Source organism: Saccostrea cucullata, unplaced genomic scaffold (genome assembly GCF_032062105.1).
Source record: "Saccostrea cucullata isolate Sc308-1 unplaced genomic scaffold, CSIRO_AGI_Scuc_v1 ctg804, whole genome shotgun sequence".
Lineage (NCBI taxonomy): Eukaryota > Metazoa > Mollusca > Bivalvia > Ostreida > Ostreidae > Saccostrea > Saccostrea cuccullata.
In genome coordinates, this window is record NW_026941006.1 from 1 (window position 1) to 10,110 (window position 10,110).

The window sequence follows — 10,110 nt, forward strand, 5'->3', positions numbered from 1 at the left end:
GTTTTAAATTAATTTTTTCATCAGAATATAAACGTGATTCGTGTAAGAAATTCATTTTAAATACTCTGTAAATGAGCCCGGCTCTCTGTACTTCTGAGTACTTTGATTTTTATTTCAAACTTGTAAACAACATTCAACTGGAGCATGTAAAGGTACCGTACCGTTTCGTTGTTTTCGTGTAAGTCAAGGTCGCGTCTCTTTTATTTTTATTTCAAACTTGTAAACAACATTCAACTGGAGCATGTAAAGGTGAGAAATATGTTTTCACAACTTTTTAAAAGGATGCATCAAAATGTTGGTCTACTTACATTTATTCTTGGGTACTTGAGACAATGGTAACTATGGCAACTTATTCAACTTTTCTGCGCACGCGTACAATAGGGAAGAAGCAATATTTTCGTTATGGGGCATACTGAAAATATTTTTACATTTATTTTTCTCCTTTCAATTAGAATTTTTTGGTTCTGAATATGTAATTTTCTTAACACCAATACTTTTAGGAATTGAAAAAAATTTACATGGGTCATGCAAAAATTGCAGATTTGTCAATTTTCCCCTTTGTGCGTCAGGGTGTTTCTTTAAGGTAGAAGGTGTGGTAGGTTTTTAAAACTTATGTCGATTCCCTTTGTATTTAGAAATAACACTAAAAGATGTTTCCGACTATGTTGGTTTTTAACATATAGAGATATCCTTACTCTTTAACATTTTGAAAGCAGTGTGCAAGTAATAACTTCTTGTTACGAACAAGAACATTTGTTCAAAATCAATCAATAGAGAAGCATTTAAACAATGCAAAGTTACAATTTAAAGCCAGAAAACGATGACCATTTCCCATAGGCGTGTTTTCCAAAATTCGTTGTTGATATCCAGACTGCATCATTCTTTCTCAATTTTATGATAGCTGTTGAGGATCCAGATTCAAAGTTGTAACTGGCCGAGGCGCCGTCCACGTGATTAAAACCAACTGCTCTACCGTTGAGAACAATTTTTGTGTGAAAAGAATACCCAAATAATGTCAGAATTGTCCAAGTGAAAGAGTAGACACCATCATAAGGTGCTGTGAAAATACCAGAGTTGGCATCATACGCATGTCCTGTGTTTAGAGTTACGTTTCCAAATACTACAATGACATTCCGTCCGAGGTTATCCTGAGAACTCCATATCAATGCGTGAAATGCAATAATTTCTGTTCACAAAAAAATGACAGATTTTTCAATATCCAAAAAAGTTAATAAAGTTAATCTTTCTTACGTTTTTGGTTGATGCCTTTTTTTGGTTAATACAATGTACATGTATTGGCATTTAGGCATTAAAGAAATGCATTACTAAATACCTTTCTCTTGTATTGTTGAGTTTCTTAAGTGGTATCCCATTCTCTCACATATTTTGCTGTAGCTGTTGTATTTATCAATGAAGTCTTGTGGGGTTTCTTTTGCATGCACACCAAGTAAAATGTATACAAGAAGTGCTGTCTTAATCATATTAGCCTATTCAAGACATTTTAAACAAAGTAAAACTGTTTTAAAAATGACTTCGTATTGCTTCCTACTGTTAGTTATATCAAAGGTATAAATTACAAGGAAAAACTTACGTTTTATTTCTTTCTCCTGATAAACTAATGTTTGTTTTAAGCACTGTGTTAAATTTATACTCATTTCATAGCAATTAAATGGAAACATGAGTAACGTTATGAGATATTTTATATCAAATAAGCATTCGTATACACTGAACCAAACTTCTAAGTGTTCACCTAACATTTTTTAAGTTTTAAAGAACAAATGCAAACAATTAATAATTTCGTTAATTCATGCTTAATAATGCATATTTCAGTTCGATGTTGCGTACATTTCATGTAAGTATCTCGTCAGAATTTTTAGCAAAGTGTCAGGGAAATGATGTACCCTCCAAATGAAAACTCACACAAAGATATTTCTTCGGAGTAAGACCACCAATCGCTCTTTTACTGCAAGACATACTTTACTGTTGGATACAATGTACCCTTGAATATGCGATTGACCCATCTGCTGCCACACCCACTGCCTAGATTTTTCCAAACCGTTGAAATTGAGTAGAAGGGGGGGCTTATAAAAATCAAAAATGTGGTTCAATGGGATTCAGATCTGGGGATCTAAAGATGCATCATCACACAGAGGTCTTTTGGTCAATATCCTTGGACGTTTATCACGTAAGGACACCGCTTTGAGGATGATTCAGAGTACATGAGCTGATATTAGACTGTCACAAGCACCGATTTTTTTTTCATACGATATCATTTTCATACGATTGAATTCTTTTGTTTTCATGTTTCTAACATTGTTTCAGGACAATTTAACTGTCTTTAAATCTGGTGTGACGCAAAATTTTGGCCTCAGACGAAGAACAAAGTCACTTCCGGTTTGGTTAAATTTTGTCAAAAACTTTCACATTGTGATGAATTGGCGATGAAAAAGACGCACAGCCTATCAAAAATTGTGTTTAAATGGGTTTTGATACGGTGTGTTAATTTTAAAAAGTAATATCAAGGATAATTAAACACTGAATTAAAAGTTAGTAAAACATGGTGCAAGGATTGTTCAGATATCAACATTCTAACGGCTCTCCCTTCTTTCTCAATGGTCATTTTGCCAATGTTTTGTGTTTTATAGTGAAACTGGTTTTTAAATTTTGATAATGATAAAAAATAATTTACTAATTACACAAAACACGTGCCACAAAGTAAGGATTTATTGTTTTTAAGGTTCGTCATGGATCATTGGTTTTCATCGGTGATACTTATTTTTCTTTCTACAATTGTTGAGAAGACTCATTTGTTGTAATAATTTGAAAATATCATACCATTCCATAGAGTAGTTTTTAAATAGATACATTTATAAAAGTGAACACTTAGAAGTTTTGTTAAGTGTATTTAAAGGGAATCTGCCTATTTTTTAGAGACAACGCATTGTTTAGATGAAACGGCATACACTCAGCTTGGTATGTTGACCTATGCAAGACGCTTACAGTTAAAGTAATATGGAGTTTTTTTTGTCCAAATATCTACCGTTGATTTAAGGCTATTACTTAAAGAATTTATTTTTATTTGAATGCAGGCGCTTGTTGTAGGAATATTCACTACGTATTTTAAACATCTTATTTTGACACGGAACAAGAATTTACTTCATTTATCCTGATCATAAAGCTATTGCCCAAATAATGGGCTATCCAAATCATTTTAATGCGTTAAATAGAAATTCAAATTTAAAATGTGTGACATTTATTTGTCTCTAGACTCTAGAGCAGACATTCATACCAATGCGCCACGCGGGTATATGAAAGAGATGAAGTGTATAATGAATATAATTTCAAATTTTCCCCCCTAGATTTATCACTAATGAAAGTAGGTGAATTCCTTTTGAATATATAAAATATTCAATATGTGCTACATTTACTGTGCAATTCAAAATACAAAAGAAAAAATAAAATTAAGATCAGCAGGAAATCTAAAAAAAAAATAGAAGAGTTATGTACTTGCAAATGTATTGATTGGTATAAGTCCTCTTAATGCAGTACGGTAACAGATTAATATTTATTGATTCAAATGTAATATAAGTATTCACAGGACTAAATAACAAGGTTTTGATAATGTTTGAAAAAGTATATTTACTTATAAGAATATTGTCAATAATTTCGAAATTGTATAAAGCTCATCTATCTAGTGATGTTTGCAATTTATATGTATTAGTTTTAGATATGAGAACGGGATATAATTATCAACACTTTCGATTCTTCCTACTAAGATCGAAGAATTTTATCAATTCTTGCTCACTTCAATTTTGTTTTCGTTTTACAGTCTCCTTTTCAAGAAGGAGCATAGTGACCATCATAATCCGAGTCTTTTGTCTTAGAAACATCGTTTTTTTTTATATTGATAAAAAATAGTTGCCTCATTTTTATCATACTTCATTTGTTTAAAGTCTAAAATAAACGATATTTTAAGGATTTAATGATCACATTATTATCAAGAGATTCAACTATTTTTTTAAATGTAAGTTGGCAATCTTTTATATTAAATTGCAACATCTCTTTTCCAGCTTGATTTCACTGGGCATTTTAAACATCTGCTATCCTTCACAATAACAATCAATTCAATTCTGACTAAACTACTGGCAATTCTTTTGTTTACATAAATTATTATATAAAACTGCAAATAAATTTTTAAGATATGACGTCGCGCATAGTACTGGGGTTCGAAATTGCGTAACTTGTAACACTGTAAACGACGGGTGTTCGTATTTTTTGTCATTTTTTAGTTTTGGCTACATGGATTTTTCTGACAATATGTATCGGGCTTCTATAACTTCCAGTGATGATGTTACACAAAATTCATTAATTAATTTCAAATATACCGACCGATTGCGACTGTTCGTAATATTGGGAGCATTCTGTAATATGCCGTTATCTTGACGAGTTAGAAAAATAGATGAAATGTTTGGTAAACATGCTTTACTATATAACAGGTTCTTTTCGTGAAACTAAGTTGATGAATGGAATGTGCAAATCAAGAGGTAGTCAAAAGTTTCTTTAAAAAAAAATTAGCAAGACGTAGGAGAGATTAACAGAGCGATTTTGATGTCCAGTCGGTTTTGTTATTACGACAAAAATATACGTATGATGGTATTTAACCGGGCGTATATCATCAATATGAGCTGTATTCTCTATTTATTGGAAATACTTGTAACACAAAAAATCTAATTTTCAAAATGTGCAAATAAATAACATTTTGATTTTAAAGAAACACTAAAAATAAGACATTTTTTAGAAAACAGGAGCAAAAATTGGATGTCTAGTCTAATTTGTTACGCCTTAAATTTTTGACGTTTTCACGCTTAAAGGACGTATACAACTAGTGCTAATTGTAACGGGGACCGTTACAGATGTTCCCCAACTTCCCTAACTTCCTTTTGGTGCCATATTCACTGTAAGCTTCATTAAATAAGACAACCTCTATGCATCTGAGATTTTAACAACATTAACAAAGAAGTGTACAAAATTCATTTAAACTTTAGCATTGCACGCGTGCACATGTGAATGCATTTGCGTCATGATCATATCATCTTGTCTACACAATCTATATGTTTAATATACTGAATATTAAAATATTTAATCCAAAATTATTTTAAAAAATACGCTCATTCAAGTGTATGTTTGATTTTACTCATTTCACGTGCACGCACGTGCATACATGAGCATAGTGACCATACCTTCTTGTAGAAGTCTATTATATCTATCTATGTTCTAAATTCCACCCCGTTTGGGTGAAAACTAAGGGAGTTATAGCTGTTTAAAGTTTCAGCCAATCAGATTGCAGCACATGTACACGCACGTGTATGCATGTGCATGGTGACCATACCTACTTGTAGAAGTCCATTATATCTATCTATGTTCCAAATCCCATCCTGTTTGGTTGAAAACCAAGGGAGTTATAGCTGTTTAAAGTTTCAGCCAATCAGATTGCAGCGCACGTGCATGCACGTGTTTTCATGATAATTGCTTTATTTCATGCTGTAGGATATCCTAATGCATGGCTATGCTCAAAATTTCAGAGGATTTCGTCAAAAAACAAGAAAGATATTGAGACTTTAGTTGCAGCCAATCAGAGCGAAGTGCACGTGCATGCGCGTGAGATCTTGCTATTTTCACCATGTCGTCATGTCTACACTACTAATATATCCTCACATTATGAGTTTCAAAGCATTTCATTTAAAAATAGAACAGTTGTGGCTATATCTATTATATTGGTCATTTCACGTGTTGCACGTGCACGCTCTTGCAAGCACGTGCGCGCAAAATGACCTTGATTCCGCAAATCTACATAACATGTCTACTAACCCTAAAAAGGTTTTACCTACATCGGACGAACAGTTTACAAGATCATTCCCGGACAAAAAAGTTCCAGGAAGAAGAAGAAAAATAATAATAACTAGAGCAAAGCTCGTTGCAAAGCAACGAGTAGGTCTTCCGTCCTGTTTGACCGGAAGTAGTTTTCATTTTTAACGAATATGAGAAATAACGCCCAAAAATTGGTTGAATCCTCAAAATCTATGTTAATTAATGCAAAAATAAGCCATTTTTTGCTACTTCCGGTTTGACCGGAAGTGACGACGACGGACGGAAAATTTATTTTTATGTTCCTAGTGACATAAGATACCCAAAAACTTGTCAAGAATGACCAAAATACGCGTTTTCCGACTACTTCCGGTTTTGCCGGAAGTGACGTCGTAGGACGCATTTTGACGACACCCGTAGATTAAGCTTGAAATTTTGAACAACTTTGCTTCTTTGATGTATTACAAATTCTCAATACTTTTTGAGATATAAAGGAAAAACTTATGGCCCCTCCAGTCCCTTAATTTTAGGGGCCAGCCCTTTTTTCGAGATATCATTTGAAAGATCTTGGAATTCTACACTTCTTTTGTTCTATATGTTATAACAAAATATTTCAAAGTAAAAAGATATCATAGAAAAGGTTGTAAAAAATTTGAAATTCGCGATAGGACAATTTTCGGGCCATAGCGAGCGCCGACGCGCGGCACTTCCGATAAAAATGAAATTCATTTTGCACATCTATAGACTTAGGACTATCATACGTGAAATTTTCACGTTTCTAGCTTAAGCCAGTTTTTAGAACGTTCGCGGACAACCTGACCCTTCAAAAATCATAAAATCGACAATATTTCCGGACCGGAAGTGACGTCATCAAAACGGAAAAAAATGAATCAAATTCAAGTAATGTTACATGAGTCCTGAAAGTTTCATGGAAATCCATCGAGCCGTTTTCGAGAAATCGCGTGCACAAAATCGGTAAGAAAAAAAAAGAATAATAATAGGTAAGAAAAAAAGTGAAAAAGAAACCGAAGAATAACAAGAAGGTCTTCCGCTGAAGACGGAAGACCTTAATAATAACTAGTGCTAATTGTAACGGGGACCGTTACAGATGTTCCCCAAACGCTCCCCATGTCCTTTTCGTGCCTTATTCCTCTAAGACCTTTTATAAATATGCTAAGTATCCAAGGATTTCATTTCAGAATATAAAAGTTACAATAATATCAGCTATCAACTATATATCGTTTAACTTTTGCATGCGCGCGCACGTACATGGACATGCATATGCAAGATGATTATGGCATGTTGGTTAAGCGATTAACATATCTTTCTATCCCGCGAATTAAAGAAAAAAATACATATATAAAGTTACCATTTTTCATGCATATGTCATTTTTTTATATATCGATTCACATTTTATTTCTCTACTATTTTAAACTCGGGCTCAAAGTTGGTTTTATTCCGACGACAAGGCGAGTTAGAGTCGACTAAGGGTATCACGCCGATAGCTAACCAATCAAAATGAACTTATTCAATAGTAGTTCCATACATAGAAAAGGGATTTTCCTTTCTGTTCAGAATTTTTTTTTAAATTTCTCTCAGGCCATTTTGACAACTCTGGTACCTGTGCCTAGTAAATTTTATATACTTTGTAAATAAATATATAAAGGTTTTTGACCGGAACTATTCTTTTTTTCCAATGCATAGGGGGCTACTTTCTGGGGTTTACAAGAGATGTTTAAAAAGACATTCGTGTCAGCTAATGTGACCAATGTTGTTTAACACCTTCTTATTAATATGTTTATCATGAATGCAAATACCTGATTATTTAAGGAAGGAGCGTACATGTATATAGATTTTTAATATACCGAAAATCGCTATTTCTGGGGATTGCGTAATTCTAAAAAAAATTCAAGTAAATTTCAAAGGTAAAATAAACAAAGAATGCTTTGTATTAAAATATTATTTAAAATCAGTAGAATTGAATGCTATTAACGACATCTGAATAAATAGGCTATAAAAGACTTATATACCAACTTTGTTCATCTGCACTTTAATTTTAAACACGACAGGATTTGTAATTTTTTCCGTATAAACTAATAATTTCTATATATTTTGGAAACTCAAATTAAATATTTTAATACACTTTCCTCGAGCTCTTTTCTGCAGTTTTCCTGAAATTTTATGTGGGTCAGAGGTGTTATTTGAGTTTAACAGCGATTCTCTACGTTGCCATTAATTTGATTTGTTTGGTTGTTGCGGGTGGAGGGGGGGGGGGGTATTTTAATTCTTAACCTATTTAACGTTGGAGTTGAATCTTGTATCTTACTCCAAGAACTTAAGATTGATTCTGACATTTGGATGAAAGGTCAAGGTCATTTAAAACCACCACCTCTCTAACTTCTATCCTGCCAACCGAAATAAACTCTGAAATATGTTTCTAGACACATGTACATGTACTTCATGTTTCTTTTTACCTTTGGGTCAAGGACAAAGGTTAAGGTCGATTTCAAGTTCATAGGTCAAGGTGATTTTGGTAAATAGCTAATATCAACATTTTATGCAGGTTACCAGTGACCTTGACCTCAGTTTCAAGGTCAAGGGTCAAAAGATCTGCATGCTTCAGTATGTTACATGTCTTGACATTTAGAAGTTCTTAATTCTGCATGAACATCAAAAACTCAAGTATACTGTCGTTTAATGCATTGTGTGCGGGCGCATGTGCATGCACGTCCTTGCATTTACTTTTGTTCGTAGTATAATGTAGGCATTCATTATATCTATTCATATTCGAAATTTCACCCTGTATTATTGAGAACCAAGAAAGTTGTAGGCATTTAAAGGTTTCGCCAATCAGATTGCAGCACACGTGCATGTGCGTGCGTTCATAATTATTCTTATATATCATGCTGTAGATCTTCATAATGTATGACGATGTTCAAAATTTCAAAGGATTTTGTCAGAAAACAAAAAAGATATTTAGACTTTAAGTTTCAGCCAATCGGAGCGAAGCGCATGTGCATGCGCGTGAGATCTTGCTATTTTGACTATGTCATCATGTCTATACTACTAATATATCCTTATATTATGAGTTTCAAAGCATTTCATCCAAAATTTAAAAAGTTACGGCTATATCTATTATATTGGTCATTTCACGTGTTACACGTGTGCGCACACGCACGCACGTGCGCGCTAAATGACCTTCGTTCCGCACATCTACATAACATACCTAGTGATCCTAAAAAGGTTTCACCTAGATGGGATGAGTAGTTTACGAGAACACTCGCGGACAAAAAAGTACCGGAGAACAAAGAAAAAATTCAGAAAAAGTAAAAACAATATGTTCCCAAACTTCGTTTGGGGAACATAATAAGGAGACTAATTGTTCAGATTACAATTTTGATTTTAATTCAGATAACAAAATGAAGCCTTTTCACCCTCTTGAGTGTTTTCATATCATGTGGCTTCTAGAAAAGAAGTAAAAAGCAAAAAAATTAATAAAACAGCAAAATTCTAATTTTCTACTACCGTGTTTTTAAGATCGGGCTCGGAGTTGGTTTTATGCAATAGTAGTTCCATACATGGAAAAGAGATTTTCCTTTCTGTTCAGAATTTTTTTTATATTTCCTCTCAGGCCATTTTGACAACTGTGGTACCTGTGCCTAGTAAATTTTATATACTTTGTAAATAAATATATAAAGGTTTTTGACCGGAACTATTCATTTTTTCCAATGCATAGGGGGCTACTTTCTGGGGTTTACAAGAGATGTTTAAAAAGACATTCGTGTCAGCTAATGTGACCAATATTGTTTAACACCTTCTTATTAATATTTTTTTCATGAATGCAAATACCTGATTATTTTAGGAAGGAGCGTACATGTATATAGATTTTTAATATACCGAAAATCGCTATTTCTGGGGATTGCGTAATTCTAAAAAAAAATTCAAATAAATTTCAAAGGTAAAATAAACAAAGAATGCTTTGTATTAAAATATTATTTCAAATCAGTAGAATTGAATGCTATTAACGACATCTGAATAAATAGGCTATAAAAGGCTTATATACCAACTTTGTTCATCTGCACTTTAATTTTAAACACGACAGGATTTGTAATTTTTTCCGTATAAACTAATAATTTCTATATACTTTGGAAACTCAAATCAAATATTTTAATACACTTTCCTCGAGCTCTTTTCTGCAGTTTTCCTGAAATTTTATGTGGGTCAGAGGTGTTATTTGAGTTTAAC